Source organism: Ambystoma mexicanum, chromosome 5p (assembly GCF_040938575.1).
Source record: "Ambystoma mexicanum isolate Mex_15411 chromosome 5p, UKY_AmexF1_1, whole genome shotgun sequence".
Lineage (NCBI taxonomy): Eukaryota > Metazoa > Chordata > Amphibia > Caudata > Ambystomatidae > Ambystoma > Ambystoma mexicanum.
The window spans coordinates 1,361,063,708-1,361,085,009 of record NC_090930.1 but is presented as its reverse complement, the minus strand read 5'-3'; the positions used below and the strand labels follow the sequence as shown (position 1 = coordinate 1,361,085,009).

At 45.8% G+C, this 21,302-nt stretch overlaps 1 protein-coding gene across 1 annotated transcript in view; it reads left to right on the top strand.

Moving 5' to 3' along the window:
- Window positions 1-21,302, top strand: part of DNAH5 (dynein axonemal heavy chain 5) — a 4,235,244-nt gene that overhangs the window by 3,044,196 nt on the left and 1,169,746 nt on the right. The gene's annotated exons all lie outside the window — the stretch shown is intronic.

Sequence of the window (21,302 nt, the reverse complement as noted above, 5' to 3'; positions counted from 1 at the left end):
GTGTTTCCAATTCCCCATTCCCATTGAGTCCTGTGGGACTCAGTGGGAATGGGGATTTACCAAATTCCACCTCCGGAATTCCCAGGTCACCGGGGTCGTAATGCCCCGGTAATTCCAGGACTCAAGGAGGGGGAATGGTAATACGAGTCCGGCGTTAACATGCCGGAATTTCATGCTAGCGGTATTCAATCAACACTACAGCTAAGTCAATGCCTAGTCTGGGATGCTGAGGGAAACCCTTATTGATATATTTTTAGTCCAGTTCAGTACTCTGGATGACAACCCTTGTATAACACCCCCCTCTTAGAATCCCCCTGACCCCACTGAGCCCAGAAGTAGGTTTGTTTTGCAAATTAAAAGGTTTATTTGGAAAATTAAACAATATATATATATATCACACTTCTAAAAATAAATTGATAATGGATAGTACACTTGTGAATATGAGCAGTAATCAGCAATTGGTAATCCTACAGTAGCACAGTTCTTTACAATCAATGAGGAGTTAGTATAGGATGGATAAGGTAGCAAAATACTTTTATGGTTTCAAGGGAAAAGCCATGAGGAATAAAATGCAGTACAGAAATACTTGATATGATTTTAGCACAAGATAAGATAATCACTTTGTCTCTGGCAATTCCTCCCCCCCTATGCAATGTAAGAAATGGAAGGAGATGGAAAGAGGAGCACACAGTTCTCAGGAATGCAATCAAACACAATACGAAATTCAGTTCCCCCGCAACAAGCTTAGAGGAAACAGGTAGAAGTTTGAAACACAGGCCCAAAATGCTTTTAAATGTGATGGCAATGGATGGGAAAATGTGCTAACTGATTTTAATTCCCTCTAGAGATTCAGGGTGAGTGATAGATGCTTGTTGGTATTAGTTCAGGCTCACTTTAGCAATGCTCTATGAGTTATTACCAGGTTGCAAACGGATTTTAACAAAGGAAAGAATGGAGCTGCTATTTTGACAAGTGGAGAAATTGAGCCAAAATCGCAAATCGCGGTAAATTTCGCGAGTGCGTAAATCGCGATTGCGGAAAAAGTATAGGGAGTAGGAAGTCGGTTCTAGGTTCGTTGGAAAGCCTAGAATCACAGCTTTAACGGTTCCAGAGATATGGGCGATTAAATAAGGGTAGATTTTCGTATTTAAAGTAAAACTCAAAATGACAGGTGACAGCTATCAGCTGCAGAATTGACAGGTGACAGGATTTCTAGGAGGCAGTTCTACTTAGGTTAAAATAGCTTGAATTAGATTATTTTAACTAAGAGATTGGTTCTGCACAGTTCTGCTAGGTACTCACAATATAAATTTGAACTAGGCCTCGTCACGGATCTGGTCAACATGTCCGGCGGCGGTTCTGTCTGCTCGGCGGGTCAATCAGGCACCGGTTCTGCTCACAGCGATCCGGATCTCTGGTTCTACTCACAGCGGTCTGGGTCAGCTCTGCTCTGCTGGTCTAGCCTCTCTGGATACAGCGGCCTCTGGTTCTGGATACTGCTCTGCTTTCCGGTCCGGATCAAGTGGATTCTGGATGTAACACTGCTTTCTGGGTACTGGCAAAAGTTCTTGGCAAAAAAATTCAGACAACTCGCCCGGCTGTGGAATAGTTTGCAAATGATTTTAAGGATGCTGAGGCCTGCTGAGAAGAGTTCTCAGTTTGTGGGTTTAGGCCCTTACTTTAAGTTCTGAAGTAAATTTCTGGTCTCTGAAGATTGATGGATGTGAAGTCTGGAGTCTCCCGGCAGAGCATCCCGCAGAAAATGGAATTGAATGTCTCTACCTGTCACAGCAGTCTCTTTTTATGTGTTTTGGAAGTGGGTGTGTGCGTGGCATAACTGAGCCTGCCCCTCTCTACTTGTCATTGGCCCAATTCTCCCCTCTCCTATGATTGGGGGAAGGAAATGGATTGTCATCATGATGAGGTCTGTTTATGGGTCCGAGCATCCTCCCCTGGTCAATTTGCCCACAAATCTATATTTGATTCAAATACATATTTCCCAGATACACAATTTTTTGAAATTACATGTACACATTATATATTCCTTATGGTCCATGCTTGTCCGCCTCTGATCTTCCTGGGGGCTTGCATTCAAAAATGACAACATTTTGCGCTTTTTGACTGGTTTACCAATATTGGACATTTACCAAATGTTACACACATGTGCGCAAGGAGTATGGACATTAATTGATGAAGTGTCAGATTTTTAGCATGCAGACATTTGGAGTAAGACCCTATTTTCCGCTAGCAACCCCCCAGCATACACCACAGGGTCCTAACACCTCTTAAAACGTGCACAGAAAAATCACAAGAATAATGATATTACTTACATAATTCTGACAAGTCCGTACTATGAATCATCCATCTTTTTTAAAATTATGCTCTGGCCCAGATGGGTGTGGTTTAGGTTCCAAAGCACATGGGGGAAGCTTCTGTCTGCCCCCGCCTCCAGCTCGGGTGGCTCCCAGAGGCACTTCTCCTCCCACTTCTCCCAAGAGGAAGCCACTTTACGGCCCCCCCAATATAACATTTGCCTGAGTCCAGGACAAGGCTTTGTGCAACCTCCTGCCAGTGCCCCTCCCCTAATCTAATCAGAGAGGTGTCAACTCCTTTTGGTGGGGAAGCAGGATGCAGCTAGGCCTGGGAAGAGTGGCTGAGCAGGTTTCTCCTGTCGGGGGTAGTTGTCAGGCAGAATTCAGCTAAATGTCACTTTAGTTCCCAGTTTAAATCAAACTTACAATTTTTACCTATACATTAAATAATTACTTCCTTCAAGTCATTTCAGAATATAGTTTTACATTGTATCCACCTCTTAGCAAGTCTTTCCTTGGTCTGGTTTGGGTTCCTCTGTTCAGTTTTACACAAAAGTCTGGTGGTTTTAAAACGCCGGCTTTCTTATAGTGGCGAGTACCGGTATTGCAACCATTTTTGGGATTAAGAAAATGAATTCCCCACAGTTCTGAGTTGCTTTTTGGCAATCAGCATTGCCATTCCCAATGGTTTCAGGCTTCTATGTGTGTAGCCCAATGGTGGTTTTAGGCAGTGCCCTCCTGTGCTCACAACATAGGCAAAAATGGGTGGCAGCTTATTCTTCATGTTTTCCCTGTGCACTCTCTGGGGAGGTCTGTCCATCATGATGTTTTCCATGCCAGTACTGCACAGTTTTATGGTAGGGCTTGGATGCATGGGTAAAAACATCCCACAATGGTTACCGCCGGACTCATAATGAGGCCAAGTAACTACAACTGAGGTGTTTCTCCAGTGTTACCCTAGAAATCACTACAATGTTATAAATACCCCAAATAAATAGTGAGCACATCAAATTTCCCTTACTATATGAATCTCACTATTAGTAATCCTTCAGATGTTGACTCACAATTCTAAATACATGTAATGTGGACTAAAAAATACTAGGAATCTTAAAACATTTCTACTGCTTCTATCTAGACAACATAATGCTTCAATCATAGCATGTCAATATAAGACAAAAGTATGCATTGTCATATGGAAACTTTTCAAACCACGTTCCCGAATACTTGTTTTTCTCCAGTATCAAGGCAAGTATGGTATCAGAGAAAGGACTTCAACACATAATACTTGAAACAAATATTTCTCTAACGTATCTCCCCTGTATAAGTGTAGGATTGTGAATGTATTTGGCTGTGTGCAGGTCATTTAATGTAGACAATGGTCAATTTAATTTGGCTCCTGCAGGTTTGAATTCGAAAAAATTATAATATTCTTTCACTCAACTCTGATTATGTGTGCATGCAGTCTTCAGAATATGGATGTTCAGCTGTCTCTGAACGTGTGTGTATGTGTGTGACTTTCTCTAAACATGAGTGTATTACTTTCAGTATACACCTGTGTTTGTGTGTGTGTGTTTTATAAAGCTGTGTATGCAGCTTTAAATACACATGTGTGTATCAACTGCTTTCAATCGATTTACTTGTGCAACTGTCAATCTATGCATTTATATGCAACTGTCAATATATGCATGCATGCACATATTTGAATGTTCTTGTGTGTAGTTTTCAGCTTGCGTGTGTTTTATTGGACTGGACTGAAAGTGCAGAGCGAGAGAAGGGACAGGGAAGGGGGGTAAGTGCTAGAAGTTCCACAGAGGGGAAAGTGCCAGAGAGCCATCTGCAGGTCATCTGGTTAGTGCAAGTCAGTGACCACTTGGTAGGAGAGTGGCCATCTGCAAGTACAATAAGTGTGGGCATGTGAGACAACACAGGTCATTGGGTGCCCAAAGGCAAGTGCAAGGGGTGGGCGGAGGCTGCAGGCAATTGGATAGAAGGCTAGAGCCCAGAAGGACACATAAGGGCTCAGGCCACCAATCTCAGCGACTGGGGTTTAGCATGGGAGGGAGAGGGGGAAGGAGGAGGGGAAGAGGAAAGTATTGAGGAGCTTATGGAATTTAAGGAGATTCAGCTCAAGACAGAGAGGAAGCCGGAGGCTGTTCCAGAAGAGGGAGCCAGCTCAGGAAAGAGATTGGCCACACGCTCGCTTCTTAGAGAAGCGCTTCACCAGCAGAGAGTTTGAGCCGGAAGATCAGAGAGATCTGGAGGGAGAGTTTTACGTGAGAGCAAGTTGTAGATATTTTATTCCAAGGCCCCAGACAGCCTTATGGATGATGCAGAGGGATTTGTATTTGATCCTTGCAGCAACCGTGAGCCAGTGGATTACCCCAATAACAATTACAATGTAACCCCCTGAACTCCCAACCTTCCACGTTATACATGAGTCTGTTTGTGCATTCATGGATAAGGGACTGCAGGGATTTAAAACTTTGAATATAACTAATTCCATATACTGATCTATGTTGCACAAACATCTAAATTATGACTAGGCCACCCCTGGCTGCTTTAATGCATGATATCTCTCAGACAACAGTGTCAATCCTGCATTAGAGTAGCATCAAAATGCATTCATTTTTTTTAAAAAAAAATGTTTCTCAATACAAAATTAATTGGGCATTAAAGAAATAAGATCTAACTTTGTGTTCAATGTAAAAGGGAGAACACAGAGCATTTAAATACACAGCACCTGTGTTCTTGTTTTCAAATTGCATTCTCGTGGACTCCCAGCCCTCTATTCTCACAGGGTATCTTGGTGAGTCCAAGGCATGAATTAATCTTAAATTATTGATTAGCAGAGTTTGCTAATTAAATCTTTTTTAATCAGGAAACAAACCCATTTGATTAGCAATGCTGTACTAATCTATATCTAATATATATTTAATGTTACCAGAAGTTATTTGTACCAAAGACATAAACTGAGCATCAATATAGCATTTTTGTGTACCACTGTTGTAAGACATTAGTGAGATGAGTCAGGCCTTGCAAATTCTTTAAAATTCTGGTAGACCCGCTGGTCGAGAAACTTAATGTACCTACTCAACAGAAGAGGAATGCACTTGACCCCTGGCAACAGATGACAAAAAATGTAAATGCGCTTTCTGTAAAATGATGCATGTTACCACAAAACCACTTTATATTTTTGCACATTGCTACCACCCAGAGGCCATCTATGCACAGTGAAACTTTCATTTGACATTTACTGCAAACAACATAAATGTTAAATAGAAGTTTCAAACATTCCCTGCAAATGGCACTCACCCTTCATAAAATCTACTCGATTATGAGAGTGGGCGAGTAGACTTTGTGATCCTTGGAGGAGTGTCTGTAAAAGGTTAACTGCATGAATGGACACAAATAAATAGATACGATAAAAGTCTATGAAAACAGTTTGGCCAGCTCTCTCCCACAGGTGCTAATATAATGAAATCCTAATCATGGTGCAAAGCGAGCTCTGGAGGCTAACTACAGTGTATAGTATTGCAGTAGATCTGTAGATTTAAAGACTGGATGGAACTATTGATCGCTACTTTGTGTAAACATCTAGTTGGCTCTGTGTATTCATCATATAAGAGGAAAGAAAGTAAGATACTAAGCAGATTGGATGCCAGAGAAATGGCAAACTAGGTTGAATGCTGTAGTTTGCGTCCATCTCACTTTATGTATAGCTGGCATAAAGCAACAGGGTGATACACGCCTCTACACATGTGTTTCTAGGCGCAACAAGACAAAGGAGGGTACGGAGGGAGGACAAGACAAATGATCTTACTAGGCCTGGTTTCATTTAGGCCGTGCAAAGTGCAGGAGAAGGAGAAGGGGGAAGTGCAAAGGGGGAGGGGAAAGTGCAATTAGGGCAGCATTGCTCTGAGTAAGAGCAGCCAGGACGGCGCAGCTCTGTGTAAGTGCAAGGAGGCTGGGGACTGTAGATGTTACAGTTACAGCGCTAGTGTGTGACAGGCCCTGAGGCAGCGCAGGGGAGACCGGTCAAGAGGAGCCAGGTACCCAGTGAGACTCTGAAGGTAACCAAGTAACCAGTTGGCGCAGCAGACAGGTGGGTCAGCAGGGGAGGGAGGGAGAGAAAGCGGAGGAGAAAAGGAAGGTCTTGAGCAGCTTCCGAATCTTCAGGTGGTCTGGCTCAAGTTTGAAGGGGGCAGAGGGGCTGTTCCAGAGGGAGGCATCTGCAGGGGAAAGTTATCTACCCCTACCCTCTGCCTGTAGAAGAGTCTGATCCTCAAAGTGTTAGAGGCATCAGAGCCCAGGGCTCGAGAAGGAAGATATTTGGAAAAGAGTGTTGAATGTAGTGTGGGCCCAGCCCCAGAAAGCCTTGTGGATGATGCAGAGGGTCTTGAACTTGATCCGTGTAGCCTCTGGGAGCCAATGGAGAGATTTCAGGGCTGGAGAGATACGGTCCCTATACTTCAGGCCAAGGATAAGTCTTGTAGTCCTGTTCTGGATTAGCTGCAGAGAGTAGAGGAAGGCAGATTGAGAAATGATATGATATGATAAGGAGAGAGTAGAGTCGAAGATGACACCAAGGTGTTTAGCCCCACAGGAAGGCGAAGGAAGGCGGCCCATGGAGGGCAGCCAGAGTGAGAGAGGGAAAGCAGGAGCAGGGTCCCGATGAGAAGGATCTCTGTCTTATTGGCATTAAGGCAGAGATCGTTGGAGGCGCACCAATCCAGAATCGCAGATAGACAGTTTGGAATGTGCGAGAGAGGAGAGGGGGCTGTAGGGAGCTGGAAAGAGAGCTGCGTGTCATCCGCATAACACTGAATGTTAGATCAGAAGGTGGAGATTAGGTGGGCTACAGGGGCCACATAGAGATTGAAGAGCGAGGGTGAGAGTTTAGACCCCTGGGGAACACCACATATGGATAGAGAGGTGGTGGAGAGAAAGCACCCAAGTTGGACCTGCGAAGGTCAGTCCAGGAAGAAAGAGGTCAGCCACTCCAGGGCTTGATCTGTGATGCCCAGGTTTTCACGTAGTCGGTAGATCAGGATGGCGTTATTGACCGTGTCGGAAGCAGAGGAAAGGTCAAGGAGGATGAGAATAGAAGGGGTGCTGGTGTCGAGATTGTGGAGCAGATCTTCACAGTGTTCAGGAGAGCTTTTTCCGTGCCTCTGGCTGCTCTGAAGCCAGACAGGTGGTTGTGGAGACAGCCAACAGTGTCAACGTGGAGGGTAAACTGGGAAATGGGCAGCTTTTCCAGAGGTTTGTCCAGGAAAGGAGTGATAGAGATCGGGCGATAGTTAGCCGGACAGGTAGGATTGGCAGAAGGCTTTATAAGGAGGAAGTGTACAAGGGAGTGCTTGAGGAGCAAGGGGAAAGCACCAGTGGTAAAAGAGTGATTGCAGAAATTGGCCAAGGCTGGAGCGAGGGTGTCAATGTGTTCCTTGTTAGTTCTGGAGGACCATGGGAGCACCTGTTTGGATGACACTTTCATAGATCAGACTTGTCTAGCAACATCGTCAGGTGTTATCAGAGAGAAAGAGGAGAAAGCAGGAGGAGAGGGAGAAGCGGCCAGAGGGGGGCAGAGAGCGGTAGAGGGAGAGAAAGAGGAGAGTGAGGGCAGAATGCCCTTAGTTTGTGTAGTGAGGTGAGAAGCCAGGGCCGTACAGAGGGCCTGGGAGGGAACAGAAGGGATAGAGACTGCAGAAGAATTGGCCAGCTCCTTGCAGATTTTGAAGAGTTAGGCCGTGTTGTTAGAGGCCACAAAGACACAGGCTTGGATGTGGACTCTCTTCTTGGACAAGACAAAGAGTCTGTATTACCTTTGGAGCAGGTGGCAGGACAGTTTGTCAGAGGATGCTCCTAATGCCCTCCACTTCTTCTCAACTTTCTTACACTTGCGTTGCAGGGCGGCAAGGTCAGAGTCATACCAAGAGTTGCATTTGAACGTAGGCTTCAGACCGATTCTCATGGCGAGATGCAAAATAGAGAGGGCTGTGTCAGGGTGTGAGTCAGCCACAGGAGTCGGAGGAACAGAGAAGGTGGAGGCAAAGGCATCAATTGACAAACGTTTCATGGGCTGAATGCCCGAGAAGGTATGTGGCAGTGCTGGGGTGGGCTTTGCCTGGGGGACAGAGAATGTCAGGTGAGAGGAAAGAAGAAAGTGTTTAGTCCAAGAAGGAGGAGTAGTGAGAGGGTTAGAAAGAGGGATATCTGAGGAGATGAGAACATCCAAGGTGTGTCCAGCAGTATGTGTCGAACCAGAGGGTAGAATTGCGAGAGAAAGTCGCAGAAGTTGCAGAAGAGCCCAGTGGAGGGATGAGAAGCATCTAGGTGGATGTTGAGGTTTCCGAAGAGGAGAAGTGGAGAGTTAGAGGCAAGGAGAGATGTGGAGAGGTCAGCCCAATCTGAGAGGAAGAAGGCAGCCTGGCCAGATGTCCTATAGATGGTGGCCACAGTCAGAGAGAGAGCAGGACAGATAAAGAGCCTGTAGACCAGGCATTCAAAGGAGGAGTAGGCCTGCGTAGGAATGACAGAGGCAGGGACTCACTCTGGAAAGATGAGAGCTAGTCCCCGTCCGGGTCGGTTGGTTCTGGGCACAGAGAGGATCTTGCAGCCATCAGGGAGGAGAGTGTCAAAACTCATGATAGAGGTGGACGTTAACCATGTCTTGGTGAGAGCGAGGACATCCAGGTCAAGATCTTCGAGGAGGTGACAGATGTCAGAGGAGTGTTTGACAGTGGAGCAAGAGTTGAGAGTGGCAACGTGAAGCAGGTTGCCACATTTGAAATACTTCCAGGGAGGGGTACAGGCTTGAGGTAGATCCAGCAGAAGTGGTAGATGTGACCAAGAATGGGCAGAGGTGATAGCAGGTGGTGGCAAGCTAGCCAGAGAGGAGGAGGACAGTGCCATAGAGGTGGTGGAGGAAGGGGGTGGCAGAGCGACCCGAAAGGTGCTAATAGGAGTAGCAGGAGAAGGAAGGAAGTTGATAAGATGTGGGAGACGCCTATCAAAAAGGAGGAGATTGGCCTGGACCAAGACAGTGCCATTCCAGTAGACATTAATGATGGTCTTGGAGGAATGGAAGAAGGCCAAGAGGACCTCCTACCGAGTTCCACCATTAATGTGAGAGGAGGAGATAGGAGAGAGAGTCGAGACCATATGAGGGGTCCATAGGTCCGGTGAAGAACGACAAAGAGGATGTCGGTGAGAGTCTGTCTGGAGGAAGCACTGATGTAGGTATCAACGATGGGGAGGCCAGGTTTGGTACCTGGATGTCCCTCTTGAATTTCTTCCTTGCAGACTTAGTGAGGGAGATATGATAGGAGATAGAGTAGCAGTTAGAGAAGCTGAGAGAAATAGAGAGCCCCGTTGAGGGTGCCAAGGAGGAACGTGGGATGAGAAGGGGAGAAGAGAAGAGAGAGAGAGAGACGCACACCCAGCACCACACAACGCAGGATGAGACAATTATAGGGAAGACACAATAGAGAAAACACAGGCAGAGAAAACAAGTGACTCACAACAGTACAACAGCACCCCTTGTTGAGTGGGGGAGAGCCTAATGGGTTGCGCACAGGGGTCGCACAGAAGGGTTAAGCACTAGTTGCACAAATGTATGCAGCAAACAGGTCACAAAATTAGGTTTGCCATCAAAAGCATTTGGCGATGTGTTCATGGTACAGTTACAAAAGTGTTGACTCATCAATGTTATACGTCTTCCCCGACAAAATGAAATATAGTTGACTCTGTGAGATTTAGATACACTAATCTAAACTTTACCATGAATCATGGAGACAATGCAGTGTTTTACAGTAGCACTACTGTAATTATGCATTAATTAACAACTTACATTTTTAGGAATAGAATTGCAGGACTGTCTCACGATCTCAATGTGACATCTTTAAATATGGGTTCTGGAGCCCCCATGGAAACCGTTGGATCTGTAACAACACCCTAATTAGAGATCAGGTATTTAGAGATTTCTTTTGTGTGGAGGTACAAAAATTCTCCTAGCGTAACGATACCGGGGAGACCCCACTCCATATAGTGTGGGAGGCGGCTAAGGCCACCTTCCATGGCCTTCTCATATCTGAAGTTGCAGCTAAGAAGAGGGAAAGATTATTGAGGAAATCCAAACTGAAGCAATTGATTAAGGGGAAAGAGAACGAACTGCGGTCTATGGAAAGCCACTCAGAATAGCTGCAGCAGGACATACAGGATAAGAGACAAGAGTTGGGGGAGATATGGAGAGGAAAGGCTGTGGCACGTTTACACTTTGTCAAGCAGAGACACTTCGAAAAGGGGGACAAGGCACACACAATGCTAGCAGCTCAATTGAGACGTCAACGGGCGGAAAGGATGGTTTTTAAGATCAGGGACAAAAAATTAGGTGACTATTGATGACCGAGAGGGGATCACATCTAGATTTTGCGACTTCTGCTCCTGGCTATGTACCACTGAGGGCCGTGGGGAGGAAGGACCGATTCATGAGCGCACACAAATGACAAAAACAGTAAACAAAACAATCAACAAACATACAAAAAACCTTAACTAATAGGGATCCAGGAGTGTTAGGGATAATTGTAATTTCTGTGCTAATTCCCTTCAACCTTAGAGACCCTAAGCTCTTTTCCTGGACTTTAGGACTTTTTAATTTTAACCCCGGAGTGAGTGAGGCCTTTTTCTCACTCTCATGTGTTTTAACCTCATTTGGGTTATGTGTTTCCACTGTTTTTGGAGTCTGAGAAACTCTAGGCATCTTGTATGGTGGCACACAGCACCTTCGGTGCAGTGTCACTGAGACATCCTTTTAGATTTCTCAAAAGGTTTAAATACCTTTTCTTGTGTGAACTACTGTTCCCAAGAATAGTAAAGTGAAATTGACTTTACTTACTGTTTCTCTTTGTAGGTCCAGCACACACCATCTTATGTGGAGCGCTCGGAGGTTACCTAGTAGCCCCTTATCCTACTCTCTCATGTAACATTTTTTATGTTACCCTCGCTACTTTAAATGGCTGGTGGTAGTGGTTTATTTTTACTACCATTGTGCTTTTCTACTGCAGGCTGAACCCTCAGCTGTAGTACAGCACCCATGGGTCATTTAGTCAAAAATGGCCCTAACTTGTTTTTTTGCATTTTCTGTGTGTGAGGTCTGTCTTGGGTTTTACTCTGTGTGCCCGAAACAGATTGGAACCCTTTGTTTGTCTTGCCTTTGGTGGGCTTCAGCCCTGAAGCCCGCCTCCGGCTCCAGTGTGTCTGGTAGGACAGGATGTGAGGGAGGGTCCTGAAACTCCCCTGTCCTTTGGCTCTAGGAATGCCTTAATGTAACCACTCCTGATTGGCTGGCTGTCCTTTCATGGAAGTCACCCTGCTGTGTGACTGACAGCCTAGTCTGTGCATGAATGGGAGAAACCTGCTTAAAAGGCATAAGTTTTGGGACTAGAGGCAGAGTCGACAACTGGGAGAAACACCCGAAGAAGAAACCGTGAACGAAGCTTGCTGCATTCTCCTGGACCTTTGAATTGTCTGGTGAAGCCCTGCTGCTGTGCTTTTTCAATTCGACAGAAAAGCTCCGGAAGGGATGACTTCTTCACTTGGGTTAGTGGACCAACTAACCCCGAGAACTCAACTGGACCATCTTGCCTGACTGACTGTACTTCTTTGTTGCTGGAAGAACCAAATGCCAGGGGTCGCGTAATCCCTAGTCGAGTGAATCGTCTGAAATCCAGCAAGAAGCTCCAGTAGTCTCCTAAGGCCTCTCCAGAAGAAGGACGACCAGAGCTTGAGTCCCCTCACCAGAGTCCAGGACCCAAACAGTGAAGGAAGTCCAACCGGGATCCGAGATCCGCAACGGTGCTGTTTACCAAGCGCTGCTGAACCAAAAAGAGCTGTAACTGCCGACGGCCTCCCAAGTACCACCGCAGGAGTCCTCCAGACGTCCTCGCTCTTGTCCCCATGACTGAGGCGCAGGAACACAGGGTATGCACCAATGTAGCAAGACAGAATCCAGCTGGACCACTCTTCTTCAAGCCAGAGGTGCTGTTTAGACTTGAGGAACTTACCTCATCGTCTTTTAGCTGTGCTTTTCTCTGTTGGGAATTGCAGTGGCTTACTTCTAGGGTTCATTCCAACTCTGTTTCTCACAGGCTTAACAGCTTGTTACCCTACAAGTGATTTTTCTACAAACTCTCTAACTTTTTGCAAGACTTTTATCTAAGAAGTGCCTCAGCTCCATACACTGTGTTCCAATAGACTTCGGAATTCCTGGCTCCCTGAAGACTCTTCTGGCCCATTGACTTTGATATTGTTTGTGCCTCATAGGGGGTAACTTGTTATAGACTGTTACTGCTGGGAAAGGCTTGTGTAGATTTCATTGGAAGATTTAGTTGCCCTCACATTTACTGAGAACCGGTTTAACCTTTTCCTTCCTTAACCCTTTCCTTTCTACAACCCCAGAATCTGTAAAGTATACTGGCGAGATATATACATGCCATTACTGTCCTTGTGATTGAAGTCACCTCAGGGTGTAGGAATTGTGTAAGAATCATATCCAATGATTATACACTAACTTGTTCTGATTCTGGAAAGTAATTTGAAAGTGTATTTATATTGTTTTATGAATTGCCTTTTTAAAGAATGCTTTTTTAAATAATTGATGTTAATAAAATAAAAAACTATTTATAACTGAAACCTTGAGCATAAGTGGTACTTGACTACTTGTAGTTACAGATTTCATTTGTACAGCTCTACAGCTCACATTTACCCCCCCTTGAGATAGGCCTGGCTGCTCAGTCACTCTACCAACTTGTGCAGTACAGACCTATACCAAAAGGTGGGTTACCTAATTCCAAGCAGATACGTTTTGTGTAGTCCCACAAAGTGTGACTGCATCAATTCTTACCTAACAAGGGGTCAGGGGCATCTTATCTGAATAGCAATGTTTTAAGCTTCTTCTTAAACACATCTGTGGAATCTGTCTCACTCAGATCCGGTGGTATGGTACTCCATGCTTTCGACGCAGCTGGAAAAAATACACACCTGCTAACGTGAGTGAGCTTATATCTAGGTACTATCAACTGACTCGTGTTGTTGGATCTCAGTGGTCTCACAATCGGTTTTCTATGTAGGGCCTCCACCAGGTATGCTGGGCTAGAACCTGCCATGCATTTATGAGTGATCAAGAGTAACTGATATTTGATCCTGGCCTGTATGGGGAGCCAGTGCAGTTCTCGTCTGGCAGTGTAAATATGGTCTCTTTTTTAGGCCTGATACCACTTGTAGTCTGGAAAAGTCATTTTTACAAATTTCAGTTAAGGGACTGATAAAGTAATCTGTTTTGGAGCCAATAATGGCCCTAGCTACCGTCTCACAATTAGATTTTGTGAGGAGGGGCCTTATCTGAGCTAGCAGTTTAATGTAATTAAAGGATACTGAGACCAGGCCATTCCACTGCGCCCGAATGTTGAGATTCTGATCTAGGTATATCCCTAGAGTTTTTACTTTTGTTTAAGTGGAAATTTTGAATCCAGCCACTTGAAAACACAAATAGTCTGCTCCTAGCGTAGCAATTTTATTTTCCATGCCTGCAACCATAAGCTCGTTTTTTTCGTCATTGAATGCTAATCCACTGCTGATCATCCAAGCCTGAATCAAACCATAGACATTGTTGATATTCTTGACATCCTCCTCATAACTTTCGTATAAAGGGATGAAACATTGTGTCATCCGCATAATTTGTGAACCACACACCTTTTCTTCCAGCATTTTAAAAAGTGGGACGGTAAAAATATTATAGAGGGACGTCAAAAGGCACACCCCTTGAGGAAACCCAAAATGTAACGTGGTTGCGAGAGCCTCGGCAGAGTCACTACATACCCTAATAAGTCTATTCGTGAGGAAAGACTTTATCCAGGCTGTGGCTTCATCAGAAAAGGCAGCCACCTCATTTAGTCTTAAAATCAAAAGAGGATAGTCCACCAAATCAAAAGCCGCAGACAGGTCCAGCACCATGAGCAAAGCTGTTTGTCCCTTGGCCATTATTTGCAGCAATCTGGATTTTAGATCCACTAGCGCTGTTTCTGTTGCATGTCCTTTCCCGAAACCTGACTGCCATTTATTTAAGATTTTCTGGTTATTCATGTAATCTCGAATTGGATTATAAGCCACTCAATCCACATTTTTTAGCAAGAATGGTGTGTTGGTGATGGGCCTGTAATTTGTTGCTACCAGGGGGCTTAAACCTGTTTTATTTTTAAAGAGGTGTGATCCAAGCATTTGTTAGCTCATCAGGGACAATAGTCTCCTTAAAGGAGGCATTAACAAACTTAGTCATTCCCGGAATGAGGGAAGGGGTACATACTTTGGTTGTTAATGCTGGACTCATATCCCCTTTACAATTTGTTTTGTCTTTCGTTTGCTGAAGATCTCATATAGCTCTGCTTCATTGACATGGCTATAACTGAACTTATGCTCCCATCTTGCTGCACATGTGCATTAGTAGGTGTCTCTTATTTGCCTAGCATCTTCCTCTTAACATCTATATTGTGTTTGATCAAATTGAATTTCCACAACAAGGCCTTTTGAATGGATGTACGCCATGCAACATCTTTCTCAAGTTCATCTTGCTCCCTGGGGGCAGGGTTTTCTAGTTCTTTTAAAATCTTTAAAAGTTCTTTGGACTCATGTTGGGCAGTCAGTATTCTGGTATCATACATAATGTTAGCTGAGATAATGGCTAGTTTATATTCCCTTGAGACATTATTATACGCAACCTTGTCTTTGGGCTCCTTGGTATGTTTCCAGACATAGAACTTTGAGCTTTTGAATATCCGGGGAGAACCATGCATTGTCTCTTTTCTCTTGTACCAAACTTGTTTTCAGTGGTGCAATAGCATTTGTTGCTCTTGATAGAGTGTCCAGATATATTATAGCAATAGCATCAGCAGTCTCTACCCTGGCTACCGGATATCTGTTGGGCATCAGGAGAGACAGTGCTACAGAGAGGGCAATTATAAGATCAGGGCGAGAAGGCGCCACAGCTAGCACGGAATCGGAGGAGAGAGAGAGCGGCTCACGCAGCTGCTAAGAATATTACTACAGAAGGAGGCCGCCGAATATCACATGGTATAGGCCCTGTACTGCAAGGTTTGATCAGATAGGAGTATCATTGACGTGGGCAATGCACTCTGGGAATTGGAAGCTGGCAGTGGGGTTGAATCCCTGAGAAAGAGAGATGGTGAAGATGCAACAAAAGGTGGAAGCATATGTGGGGGCGAAACTCAAACAACATAAGCAGACCACGGATCGGTCAGAGGAAAACACAGAGGCTGCCCCAGCACCGGTCACAATGTAAAGTCTGATGGCAGCGATACAGGATTTGAGAAAGGCGTTGGAGAGTAAGATCCAGAAGGTGGGAGTGGACATTTCCTTAGTACGCGTAGATTTGAAGAAGGTCAATGACAGGGTATAAGAGGAAGAACATTGTGTCAGTGACCTAGAAGATATGCTGGCACAACTACAGAACCAGGTTAAAGGCTTGGGAGCTACAAGGATACTCAAAGACAGAGCAGAGGACGTGGAAGGCCTCTTCGAAGATGTAATATTCGACTGGTGGGGGTGCCTGAAAGGGAGGAAAATAACTGCCTGGAATTATATGTGGAAAAATTGGTGTTGGACACTTTATGCCCACAGGGCCTTTCCAAATCGTTCACCATAGAACGGGAAGTGTCGGGGCGGCCACCACCAACGGGAGCACCTCCCAGAGCAATTGTGGGCAAACTGCTTAATTTTAGGGACTATGATTTTAGGGGCAACATTTATTAGGCTGTTTATGACATGTGTAACCTGATTAACCTCTTGTTCTTCTGGTGGTGAGCACTACGTTTGGCGGATTCATATAGACTCTGTTTAGAAGTGCTTATATCCAGAACACAGGTGGGTGGATAGGACTTTGTGCCATGCGTTTTCGCCCCACACGGTTCAACGACGGTGGGCCCCTGTCAGGACCTTTTCCACAGACCTTCACCAATGTACATCAAGGACTATGTCAGCTCAAAGAAAACAAGAACTCAAGTAAGTTGGCCGGCAGCCCATGCAAGCTCTGCGCTGAGTAAGCCTCCCCGCGCCTCACTCAAAGTGCGAGTTTCAGCCCATAAGTCACAAAGGCTAGCATAAGTACAGGAAAGTTGCTGAAATTGGCACATAAATCGCAGCGGCCCACTACAAGTACCTCTGAAAGGTCAAGGGGAGCCACATCATAGCTTCCCCAAAATGGCAGGCAGATGTTCAGACATGCAAAGAAGGCCTTCTGTTTCTGTATCTCGCAATGCAGAGGCTGTATCAGAGATGTCCTCACTGGAATCTCTGGACACTTTTGGTCCCTGTTAGCCACACATTCCTTTACCTCCAATAGTGAGCTAGGAGGCCTTTGTGAAGGTAGATTGGTCCCCAATCTCTACATGCTCCATCTCATGCCTGGTAACTTCATCTTCTATGAGGTTCGGCACACACCCCTGCCCCCACATTTCCCCAAGGCACCTTATGTGGTACACAGCTCTGTCGTTGTCTTGGACACCTTTGTCTTCTTCGTGGACAACACTGGCATCTCCTCCTGAGAACCGATTTTTTATAAGGTTCCAACGAAACATGCATTCAGAACCCATTGTGGGCTACTTTAAGAATCTCATCAAGGAGGTTATTCCCCAGGCGGTACCTTGTCTGCCCATGCAGCTGATCCATAATGCCACTCCTGTAATTACTTTGTCGGTGTCGGCTCTCAGTGTATTTAAGGAATTACATTCCCCGGCACCTATTGCAGATCCTACTACTCATATAGAGCTAGCCACGACCCCTGATATCTTGCCAGGTCCAGCACCAACAGATCCTATTCTGCTTCCAGTATCAGAAGCCCAGAGACAGGATACTGATGACGAAGGAGAGGAGAATCAGCCCCATTTGTCAGGGAAGGATTTCCACAGGGGCACCAGGATTTCATGGGTCTGCTGGTGCCAGACGAGATCTCATCTGAGCCTGGTGTTCTTTCAGGTGTGTTATTCTAAATAGAGAAGATAAATCAGGAAAGGATGTCCTGGCTCAGTCAAGAAATCTTTGGAAAACTCTTCACTCCACTTCAGCAAGTAGTAAAAAGATTGAGATGAGATATCGCCAGTTACAATCTGAAGCAACTAAACTTGCACCAAATGCTCAGCCTCAATCTTCAGAGGCGTATTTTGCCACACTTATAGCCAGAAACTCGTCTTCTACTTCTTTTAGAGGGCAGTCTCAGTCTATTTCCAAGGAGGATTAGATATTCGAGTCTTATGGACAGAAAATATATTCCAGTGGCTTATTACATTTACGTCAGGGCAATGCTGATGCTCTTCTGACAGCAGCTAATCAGCATCTATGGCTTGAGATTGCAGCTTTTCAGCAGTATCTTCCGCCTGAGAGAGTAGCAGCTTTCAAACAGCTTGGCTGAGGCAAAACAAATTGCTCAGGGCCACATAAAATCATCTGTGCCCCTCATAGACACTACCTCCAGCAGAGTTCAGGTGTAAGAGTTTTGGGGTTTCCCTGGTTAACATGATGGGATGAATATACAACCTGATAGATCTCCAAGCTCCCAGAAATGCAAGCAGTAGAGATTGTCAAATAAAGGGTTTCTTCTCCTCTTCCACTTCTGGGTCTTCGTAGCCCAAACACAATGATGTGTTCCTCCAGATTCATCCATCCCCGGTAGGAGGCAGGACTTGGCTTAATCATCAGGGCTGGTATACCATTTCAAAGGATTCTTGAGTCCTATAAGTTGTGTCCCGGGTTCCTCCAGGTCAGCTCAGCCATACTCTTTGTGGAGATTTTCCACCTTCTACAAATCAGACCGATTGAAGAAGTCCCCCCATCTAGGAAGATATAATATATGATATGATATGGCATTTAGAACGCGCCTGTACACAAGTGTTTCTAGGCGCGACAAGACGGGGGGGGGCAGAGGGAGGACAAAACAATGATCTTACAATGTGTCATTCAGATCGAGCAAGTGTGGGGAAGTGGATGGGGAGAATGGCCAAAAGTGAAGGGGGGATGGAGAAGTGCAGGTAATCAAAGGTGCAGCCAACTGGTGGCTCAGTGCAGGTAAAAGAAAGTGCAGAAAACGGGTGGCTCTTAAGCGCAGGGAGAGGAGACTGTAGGGTTACAGATACAGACCACAAGTGCTGGGGGAGACAAGAGGCAGTGCAAGGTGCAACTGGACATGCAGGGACCTGGGCCAGAGTTCAGAAGGTGGCCAGGTGACCAGTTCGTGGACCAGATGGGTCCTCAGCATGGGAGAGGAAGAGATAAAGCGGAAGTGAAGAGGAAGGACTTGAGTTGCTTCTGGAACCAGAGGTGGTTCTGCTCAAGTTTGAGAGAGGCAGGGAGGCTGTTCCAGAGGGAGGCCCCTACCGAAGAAAGAGATCTGCCCCCAACTCTCTGCTTGGAAAAGCGACTGAACCTCAGAGAGTTGGAGGGGGATGAGCAGAGAGCTCGAGAAGGGGGATATTTAGGAAGAGAGTGTTGGAGGTAGTACAGTCCCAGGCCCCAGAAAGCCTTGTGGATGATGCAGAGGGTCTTGAAATTGATTCTTGCCACCCCTGGGAGCCAGTGAAGGGATTTCAGTGCTGGAGAGATACGATCCCTGGACTTGTGGCCAAGGACAAGTCTAGCAGTCCTGTTTTGGATAAGTTGTAGAAGATGGAGAGTAGAGGCAGGAAGATTTAGAAAGAGGCTGTTGCAGTAGTCCAGCCTAGAGAGGACCAGAGCTCTGGAGACAGTGAACTTCTGGGGGGAAGTGAGGAAAGGAAGAATACCTCTGAGGATGTGCAGCTGACAGTTTGACTTCTTAGAGACGTCAGAGATGTGAGGAGAGAAGGAGAGGGTGGAGTCAAAGATGACCCTAAGCTTCTTAGTCTCACAGGTAGGAGTAGGAAGAGGGCCGGAGGATCTCAGTCTTACTGGCATTGGGTAGAGATCATTGGCGGCACACCACTCTTGGATTGTGGACAGACAGTCTGGGATGAGAGAAGGAGTAGAGGCAGCCGGGGGGAGTCTGAAAGAGAGCTTGGTGTCATCTGCATAACTCTGAAAGTTGGAGCAGAGAGCCGCGATGCAGTGGGCAAGAGTTGCCAGGTATTGGTTTTACAGCCAGGGAGAAAGGTTAGACCCCTGGGGTACACCACAGGTAGAGAGGGAGATAGAGGAGAGGAAGGACCCCAGCTGGACCTGGGAGGGTCGATCAGTGAAAAAGGATGTCAGCCAGGCCTGGGCTTGATCAGTGATACGCAGGTTATCACGGAGGCGATTGAGCAGGATGGCTTGATTGGCCATATCAAAAGCAGAAGTAAGAGCGAGGAGCATGAGGACAGAAGGAAGGTTAGAATCAAGGTTAGAGAGCAGGTCTGCTCATATGTTCAGGAGAGCCGTTTACGTGCTTCTAGCTGCCCTGAAGCCAGACTGGTGGTCATGGAGACAACCAACAGATTGAGTGTGAAGATTAAGCTGGGAGATGACCAGCTTTTCCAAGAGTTTGGCCAGGAAAGGAGTGATGGAGATCGGGTGATAGTTAGCCGGAGAGGAAGGATCGGCAGAGGGCTACTTAAGGACGGGGTGCACAAGGGAGTGCTTAAGGGGAGGAAAAGGTTCCAGTGGCAAAAAAGTGATTGCAAAAATCGACTAGATCTGGAGCAAGGGTGTCGATGTGGTTCTTGATGGTTCTGGAAGAACAGGAAAGTACCTGTTTTGACAAGACTATCATAAATTGGACTTGTCAAGAAACATCATCGGAAGTGGACAAGGGAAAGGAAGAGAAGAGAGGAGGAGAGGAGGCCACAGGCAGGCCAGGAGTGGAGAAGGAGAAGGGACAAGAAGAGGAAGAGAGGGTGAATAGGATGTCCTGAATTTTAGTGGAAGCAGCTTTTATCATTGCCTCTTTACTGTCCCAAAAAAGAAACAGTGGGCCTACGAACAGTCTTAGATCTTTCTTCCCTAAATCTCTCGCTACCCATAGAAGAATTCAAGATGGTTACACCAGCACAAATCCAAAATGCCATCTGACGGAGAGACTGACTCTGGCTGTGGATCTGAAAGAAACCTATTTACATGTTTCTACCCATACAGAAGACAAACAATTCCTGAGATTTTCACTAGGAGGTCGCCACTTTCATTACCGGGTTATTCAATTTGGTCTGAATGCAGCTCCGAGAGCATATACAAAACTAATGTGTCCGTTTGAGGTCCACTTGCGATCTCAAGGTGTACACATTTATCCATATCTGGACGACTGGCTCCACAGAGCAGAGACCTTTCAGCATCAGCAGGACACAGCCCTCCAACCTCTGCTCTAACTGTTGTACAGCAAGGCACTATACGTCAACTAGTTAACATTTTGCTTATATCCAACTCAGGTGTATAAGCTTCTGATGGGATTTTTTTTCCACATTGGAAAGGATTATGTTAAGAAACCGTCTGCTTCACACTTCCTGAGTCTTCAAGAGACCTTTGTCTGTTGGTTCCAGCACCTGCTGGGTCTTATAGCACCTTCTATCCATTCCTTTTGCTTGCCTTAGTATGAGATGCCAACTAAATCCCTTATCTTCATGGGATCAGGAAAACAGTCCGAGAGAATTGCAATTCCTCTGGTTCTGCAGTCAGACTTGCTTTGGTGGAACGACGAGAACAACTTGCAAGTTGGATCAGGCTCTGACTCATATGACAACATCGGACTTGTCCCTCACATGTCTGGGTGCAACTCTAGGGCAGCTTCAAAAACACACTCTTTGGTCTCTGAAGGAGAGGGAATTCCATGTAAATTTCCTGGCGCTTCTGGCCATCTCCAAGGCATTGAAATCATTCCTGCCAGTCACTCAAAACTCTTTCGTCCTGATAAAGACTGACAGCAGGACAGCCATAATTTATGTCAAGAAGCAGGGGGAACCTAGGCCCAATCCCCTTTGCGAGTGG